The following is an 8,586-nucleotide window of genomic DNA, read 5'->3' as shown; positions in this document are numbered from 1 at the left end:
CCAACATTCACTGTACTTATAAAAAATAAAGTCTCTACGTCTCTCTCTCTCAACCCAAGGACATTAGGTAGGCTACTTGTATTACTTTTCGTCCCTTGATTGACATAACAAAGGCTGAAATGAACTTTAAATATGAGTAGGTGATATGCTTCAACAGGTATGTCATACTGGTATTAGTTTTTACCACTATGCAAACTGCACCTCTTTAACCACTGTTAGCATTTAATACCTCATTTTTTCACAGGTAGTAAAGCAATTTGTTTATTTTAAAATTCAACTTGGCATTAACTGCAATTTTGATTTCCTCACATTCTCCCTTATTTCCTGTTTGTATTGCATATCGGGAGATGTATTGTGCTGCTTATAAAGAAAAATACACTGCTAGAATCAGACATTTCAATGGACATTTGAAGAGGAGAAAAAACATGCTTGTGTGAATACAAAAAAAAAAAACACAGCGAATCAGCTGGTATAAAAAACACAACAAATGCTGAGGCCACATTGCTGCTGGTGTACTCTAGCAGTGCTGTTCATCTTTTCTCAGCAGCAAGTAACATTGCTGTCTGTGTACTCTGGTGGTCCACTATTGTTTGCCGATTTTGTTCAAGGACCTGGCACCACTGATTTAGATACATACAGCACTATACTGTACTCTTAACATGCAGGCTATTTTTGAGAAGCAAATTATTAAATATGAAGGAATACGATGTTCAGAAAATTCCACTGGAGACAGTTTGGAGAGTCAATACCTTCAAAAGAAATCCGTCTCGATTGTATGTTATTGGTTTTACACAACAATAACATTTGCTTTGAAGTTACAAACCCAAGTTGTAAAGCTGGTCTTGGCTAGATTGTAGTTTTTAGGAGGTGTCATTTCTTCGAAGTCTTGATGGCCAGACCTAGACTTTACCTTGTTGAATTGTATTAATTATAACATGCCCTTCACCCTGAATTATAATATAGCTCTGTTTGTAACGCTGCCTTTCAGAATGAGAGGACCTGATCTATGGGATGGGAATGGCATGCAAATATGACACACCATAGTTGTGGTTGAGTCCCTTGAATAAGGGGAGTGGATGATTGTTAAATCCCTTATAAAAATAAACTTAGTGATTGTTTTTGTGTTTATTTAAATCAAAAAATAAATAAACCAGTCCTTTACATTGATGTGCAGCTATTTGAAAGTGTTAACTATACCGTTTAAAAGACCTTGCAACCAGCAGTTTGGGAGACACTGACCTACATCATTTCTTGAAAGACCTGTCTTCATGTGACCACCACGCAATAGTAATTCTAGCGGGAATCTAGAAAGTACAAGTTCAGCCTTTTTTTTTTCTTTTTAAAATGTACGATACAATAAAGCTTACATCTTGATTAGTATCGCACGAAAACAGTTCGAAATACATGAATACTGGAACAAGTAGTTCAATTCCACCTATGGATTCAAAAGATTAAATTAAACCAAAATCGTTCACTACGATCTAAACGCACCCTAGTGTGTTTAAAATCAAACTTTTCCCACAACTCCTTGAGGATTGCGGAATATCCTTGCATATGATTAAGCATTAAATCGCTTCCCTTTACAATATTTGGCACATCCTCGTCCGACTTGTAAAACTGGAGGAATAGTTCTTTAAAAAGTGTGCACAGTACAGCTTAAATCAACTTTCCACCTTCCGGGGAGGGGAGAGAATTATATTATATATATATATATATATATATATATATAATATATATATATATATATATATATATATATATATATTAAAAATATATAATTAAATCCTTTTCATGAAACTGCATGTCTGTATAATACATTTGTTTTCAGCATTATATTTGATAGCTGCATTCTTTACAATATCCTGCTTATTACCCAAAACAGTACTAAAATTATTTTTACCCCATCTTAATGAAGTTGCAAAACCACATCTTACTGTACAGCTCCTCCACACAGTGCCAGTTTACCTTCAGAATAGAAAGAGCATCTGTGTTAATACATGCTTCCAAGATTATTTGATTGGTACATTCTTTACTGCATATTGGTTATACCTTCTACAGTATACTACTGAAAAAACATTCCTTGAGTTTATTTAAAAACACCTTTCATATACTAGGCTACCACTTATGTGCAGCCCCTGCTGACTTGTAGAACCGATGCCCGACAGCAGTGACAGGCAATTGAGTAAATGTGCCCAGGACTTCAACCTTTTACCAGCACTATTTGGATTGGCATTCTTTTTACTTTCAAGGAATGACACCTATTTTTCTTTAAAATGACACAAGCTTTTTATGCACAATGCAGCTTCATATTGAACAGGTAAACAATTGTTTGTGGAGTTTCTAGGTACTGTATATTTAGTTTGATTTTATATACAAAAACCACACACCCCCACACAATGCAAAACCACATTTACTCAATACATAATTGTATAAACATTCACCAGTTTTATCATTTTTCCTTTAATTAAAGGACATATCCTTTACAGGGTATTAGAAATTGCCTGCAGTTTCTTCTCGCTACTGGCCAGCATTTCTTCCTATGGGGAGAAAAATCAATAAATGTGTGTGTGTATGTATATATATATATATATATATATATATATATATATATATATATATATATATATATATATATATATATATACATACACACAGTTTCATCCAACATGTGACATGGAAATCACTGCAGTGTACTAGCTAAATATAGTTTTAGCTTGAAACCTGCTTGCTCCTACAGTACCCAATATAAAGCCAGATAAAACATTTATAGCTTGATATTCATCACAGTGGTTTGTAGAAGTATTCACCCCCCTTGTCAGGGTAGAGGGGAGAATGGATGGTGCAAAATATAGGCAAATCCTCAAGGAAAACCTGGTTCGAGTCAGCCAAGACCTCCAACACTGGGGAGGAAATTCAGTTCAGCAGGACAATGGCCCCAAGCAAAGCCAAAGCCACACTGAAGTGGTTGAACAAGGAGAATTAATGTTCTTCAGTGGCCCAGTCAAAAGTCCTGTCTTGAATCCAATCAAACATTTATGGCAAGACTTGAAGATTGCAGTCCATTGACAATCCAACAAACTTATAGGAACTGTAGCAATTTCCCCATAAAGAATGGGCAAAAATGTCACCATCCTACTGTGCAAAGCTAGTAGAGTCCTACCCGAAAAGACTCCTAGCATTGTTGCAAAATGTGCTTCTTCCCAGTACTGAATTATGGGGCTGAATACTTATGCAACCAGTAAATTTCATTTTTTATATTTTCTTTGCAGGTTTTGCTGACATTTAACCTCCTCCTCATATAATAGTGCTCAATTTAACCACTACAGCTTTGAAAAAAAAAAAGGTTTGAGAAAAACTTGACATTTGTAATTCAACAAAATGTGACATTTGGTAGGGGGTGAATACTTCTGCAAACCACTGTGTGTGTGTGTGTGTATATATATATATATATATATATATATATATATATATATATACACACACACACACACACACACACACGTACACACACACACACACACACACACACACACCACGTACTGAACAGAGGCAGCCATTCAGGCTAGGGTTAATGGTTCTTTAAGTTGGTGATCTCTTCCATAAACTTGCCACTCCTACCATGTTTTAAGTTGTTGGAATCATCTTAATTTGCCATTGAACTGTGTAACCCTCATAGTTAAATAGAATATAGAATTTAATGTCAAATATTGAAGCGAATAAGGTTATAGCGTGTGTTCTGTACTCTTGATGAAGGAACTGCAGAAAGGATGCAGTACAAAATACCAATACGGCACACAATGACGTGCAACATAAGACTTTGTTTTAAGATAACCATACAATTGTTAAGATAAAAAAAAAAAAAACACACACAATCCCAAACCAAACTGTAAAACTTAAATACAAACCTCAGCAAATGTCTGTGTTCCTTTTGCCAAGGTGCTCTCATTCATAACATCCAAGGAATGCAGCCTAGTGTTAAAGGAAGACAACTGGCATTACCCTGGTGCTTTCAGGTCTAAACATCTCTCAAAATGAAATGGATTCCGATAAGGTTAATACATCACACAAAGCAGTTAACATAGGAGTTTCCAAGGGCTAGCTGAAGTTTACACATTGGCTAAAAATTATAATATTTTTCCCCAGGTTAAGGTATATCCCCAATAAATTTAGCTTTGTTTGAAAAAATAAACATCACAGGGATGCGGCTTCTGCAATACAGGTTTAGAGCACCAAGAAATGGTGTTAACTACACCTGGTACTTCAAGAAAACCTGTACATTTATGTGGAGACGATGAAAAAGGTCTCGCTTTCAAGAGTCAGCAACCACGTGGAACAAGCTTGATGAAAGAACTTGTTGGTCTTTCAGGTGCTCCGAAGACTTCCCAGGTGACAAAATCCACTGGTCGACTAGATTGTCAAAATAGGCAGCTAATCTTAAATGTGAGGCATCACCAACAGTCCAAAAAAGAAATACGATGTTGGGGGGGGCAGAGAAGAAACAGAGAAGCAAAGGACCAGGGAGAAATTTGACACTTGAAGACTGCAGAGAACTGGTAGTTCTCAAAACTAAGCAGGCTGCACAAATCGTTTGACCCCTTCTATAAGACTGCAGCTGTCCAGACAAGTGGTGATTTGGGCATGTTTTTCTGGTATAACCTGGTCCCTTGATCATGGAAACCAGGCATCTTCTGCAGCCAAGACAGTCCCCAGAACTCCATTAAGTTGACAATGTAGGGATTAACTAGAACAAAGCATTCTTCATCCCAATATTTGCAACTCTAGAATATTGGTCACATCATGCAAATCGGATATTTTCAGGAGGATAACCAAAGAATTTATATACTGTAATGAATACTAATTGCTAAAATTCCTTAATTGGAGATAAAAAAAAAATAAAGTTGGTGAAATCGCAGCACACTTAAAACAGACCTTTGTTGGCAGAGTTCCACTAAGTTAAATTTTAATGGCTCAGTTTGACCACTCTCTGCATGCTTCGGTGCACAGGCTCTTCAGCACAATTGCTCGACGGTAAGACTAAAACTTGCAATTCATTTGAAGTCAGTATGAACTGGAAGTTCATTCTTGTGTTGTTAGGTAAGGTAGTCCAGGACCTGTGAATCCAGGGTTGTGAAGCAGAATGTACAAATACAGCAGCTTCAGTCACAAATAGCTATTTAACCAAATAATTAAAAAATAAAATTACCTTTTTTCCTGGGTTTCACAAAATGACGTTATTTCCTTGCAGAAATCCTAAAACCAAAAAAAGTTGTTATGAACAGAAAACATTTGACAATAAGAGGTTTTGCAAGATACCCTTTTACAGCCTTGTGTACATGGTTTTCTATTGGTTAATACGGTTTCTGAAAGCTGGTTACTAGGGGTTTTCACTGACCATTCAAAAGGGAAGGAAATCTAATGGAGCATAATCCAACCTGCTTTGTATTCTATTTCCAGTTATGCATTTTCTGTGGCCATCACTTTTCAAAAGGAATGTTGAATAGTGCTTCTACTGAATGGGTGTCTACTGTTCAATCACATCCACCAGGAGGTGAAACATTTGTATAGGGGGCTCTGTGATCAGATATGCTCATGCTTAACAGAGTGCTAGCCAATGCTTTTAAAATCCATTTTCTTAATTCGCTTTATCACTGTCGCACCTTTTATTTTGCCAAGAATCTTTGGTTAAATATTTCAAATAGAATACTAATCTGCAGAAAAACTTGTCCACCCCAGTAGCCTTGCTGCTGGTTGAGAGAGTTTTTTTTTTTTTTTTTTTTTTTTTTTTTTTTTTAAAACTACAGGTTTTAAAAATGAATCCTAAAATTCAAGCAAAGAACCAACTTCAAAAAAACAGAGAAAAAGGGAGGGGACCAGAGATGATATTGCCAGTGCCAATAATCTGGATGGATTTTAAAACCTTAACCATCTCATTATTCTAGTCTTCAAAATGTTCCCAATATTTTAGATCCTACTACTTCACCTGGTAAGCTACTCCATGAAATTTATAAAAACTATACATAAGAAAAAAAAAAAAAAAAAAAGCTTCCCTTTAAGCCAGGGCTTCTCAAACCTCAGTCCTGGAGACCCCCTGTGGCTCCCGGTTTTCATTCCAACAAAGCTCTCAATTACTTAAGTAGATGCTTAATTGAACTGATAATTTGCTTAAACAGACCTTTTAACTTGTTTTCATATCTTAAACAGTTGCAGTTCAAGTTACTTATCAAATGTTATAGATAACTTGAAAATATGCAACTGTTTAAGAGCTGAAAACAAGTTAAAAGGTCTGTTTAAGCAAATTATCAGTTTAAGCATCTAGTTAAGTAATTGAGAGCTCGTGAGAATTGCCACACCACATTGGCAAGATACTTTTAAATGGATGACTCCACTATAACTCCAAGATCCTTTTCAAAGTCCTCATCCCTGATTTCCATCCTGTTAATTTTATACTTTTAAAAACAGGGATTTCTACACCCAATATGCAACATTTTACATTAAAATTAAATTTGCCACAAGTTTGCCCTATTAGAGATAATCCAAATCCCTTTGAATTAGCTGACCTGCAGATTCAGGGTCCACTACTCCACCAAGCTTGATATTGGTGGCAAATTTAACAACCTTGCAATGTGCATGTGTGTTTCTCATTAACATAAAATGACGACTTGAACCGACACACCACTATAGCCCCAGAATCCGATATTTCAGAAGCTTGTCTGCTTAATGGTCATTTAGTTCTACAGGTCACAAGATGTCAGTTTAGACAACAAGTTAATACATTAACATTGTACACATTTAAAAAAAAAAAAAAAAGAATCCAATCTGAATTTAAACATTGTAGAACTGCTGAAATTACAGTATTTAAGACATAATATTGCTTAAATATAGTATGGAAGTGCAGATACTACAGAGGCTTTAACAGGGACACAAACCATCTCTAAACAAAGGAATGCCCCATCAACTTATGCCAAATCATTTACTAACAAGTTTCATAACTGGATAAGCAGTTCTCCAGATGTGAAGATATAAAAAGTGTGACAAGTTTGCAAAAGACAGAGGACTACCACTACATCAAATTATATAGATACCATTATGTTGTTCTCCACCTCCATTAGAGCCTTGTTATCCTTCTCCAGAGTAATAAGCGCACCAACAACTACTGATTGGAACCTTTCCAGCCTTTTTTAACCTTAAAAAAAAAAAAAAAAAAAAATAAAATAATATATATATATTATGTATATACGTACACAGCATATGAAGAGAAGGGTGTATCTGTTATTATGTAGGGGTTAAATAACCCAATTTTATTTTTCCCCCCCTCACCTGGTCCACTACTTTAGGGGGGGGAACCTTTTAATATATTAAAATTACCGTGTCGTGGTAACTGGTGCAGGTGATTTAAAATAAAATTTTTGCAGCAAAAAAAAGTGCACTAAGGACTCATTGAAAAAACTTTTTCGTTTTTGAAAAGCAAGACTCAAATATCAAATAAAAAAAAAAAAAAAAAAAGGATTTATATATTATTCATGCACACCACACATGTTGCCAGTCTTAAATGGTTTTACAAACCAAAAACCAAAACACTGCTAACAGCCAACTACCTGCAGTTATGAACATTGTTCAGGAGTGACAATACACTTTCATTGGACCCGCCCATGATATGTTGTGCACGGACCACCATCCTCTTATACCTAGGCTTCACAGAAAAGAAATGTTAACCCAGCATGCATTACAGAACAGCAGAATATATCCATGTACAAGTAATAGCAACCTCCCATTACTGTCTTCATTAATACTTTCATTTAATACCTTTGTCACACAAATATATATTTCTGCCATTTGCTCTTTCCAGTGTAAGGAGACATTTCCCAAGTTATTTACATTTTGTTTGATAACTTACAGATGCTGAAAACTGAATCTAATGTGGGGGGGGGGGGGGGGGGACGACGACACACAATATTCTACAATTTTGCATTTACCATTTCTGGTAAGCATTTCAATATTCAGGAACACTTGTATAATAAACGGATCAATTCTGAATGCAATAAGGTAACTTTTCTGCTTTTAAAAAAAAAAAAAAAGTTTAAAATCATGAATACCCTTTTTAAACCATGAAAATACAGCCCTAGTGAGCAGAATGTGATACAGTTGTCAAGTGATTAATTCCATCATTTATTGGCTAAAACTTGGCAAGTCTCCTGCTGATGAAATAATAATAATAAAAAAAAGTTGCTTCAAACAAGATCTGCCAGGCTCCTGGGCCCAGGTTTCAAGCCAATGCTCCTTAAAACGGGCTCTGGTGTTCCTCAGGCTGTACAACACAAAATAGGAACCTTCAGAATGAAGAGATGAGTAACCAAGTCAAAATTTGAGAATAGCCCCAAACCAATGAACAAGAATCAGCACATAGTAGAACTCTGAAAGCAGACAGCACATGTAACAAAACCAGCAAAGCAGAGACCAAGAAACACATGACTTTTCACAATTCAGGCCTGGGTGAACATGTTGCCTCAACCGATGTAGCCGAACAGAGCTTAAAAAAAAAAAATAAAAACCCACACACAAAGTTCCTTTGGTCATACAACCAATAAC

General features: G+C 35.8%; 1 long non-coding RNA gene across 1 annotated transcript; it reads right to left on the bottom strand.

Moving 5' to 3' along the window:
• Positions 1-2,395: 2,395 nt before the first annotated feature.
• Positions 2,396-7,939, bottom strand: LOC121322540. Its single transcript, XR_005951050.1, has 5 exons — positions 7,596-7,939; positions 7,083-7,183; positions 5,204-5,250; positions 3,906-3,969; positions 2,396-2,537 (listed from the first exon to the last, which is right to left on the bottom strand). It is a non-coding gene; the product is annotated as an uncharacterized LOC121322540 (long non-coding RNA).
• Between the last annotated feature and the right edge of the window lie 647 nt (positions 7,940-8,586).

This window comes from Polyodon spathula, chromosome 11 (assembly GCF_017654505.1).
Source record: "Polyodon spathula isolate WHYD16114869_AA chromosome 11, ASM1765450v1, whole genome shotgun sequence".
Classification (NCBI taxonomy): domain Eukaryota; kingdom Metazoa; phylum Chordata; class Actinopteri; order Acipenseriformes; family Polyodontidae; genus Polyodon; species Polyodon spathula.
Note: the sequence above shows the minus strand (reverse complement) of the source record. Positions and strands in the feature narration are given on the sequence as shown.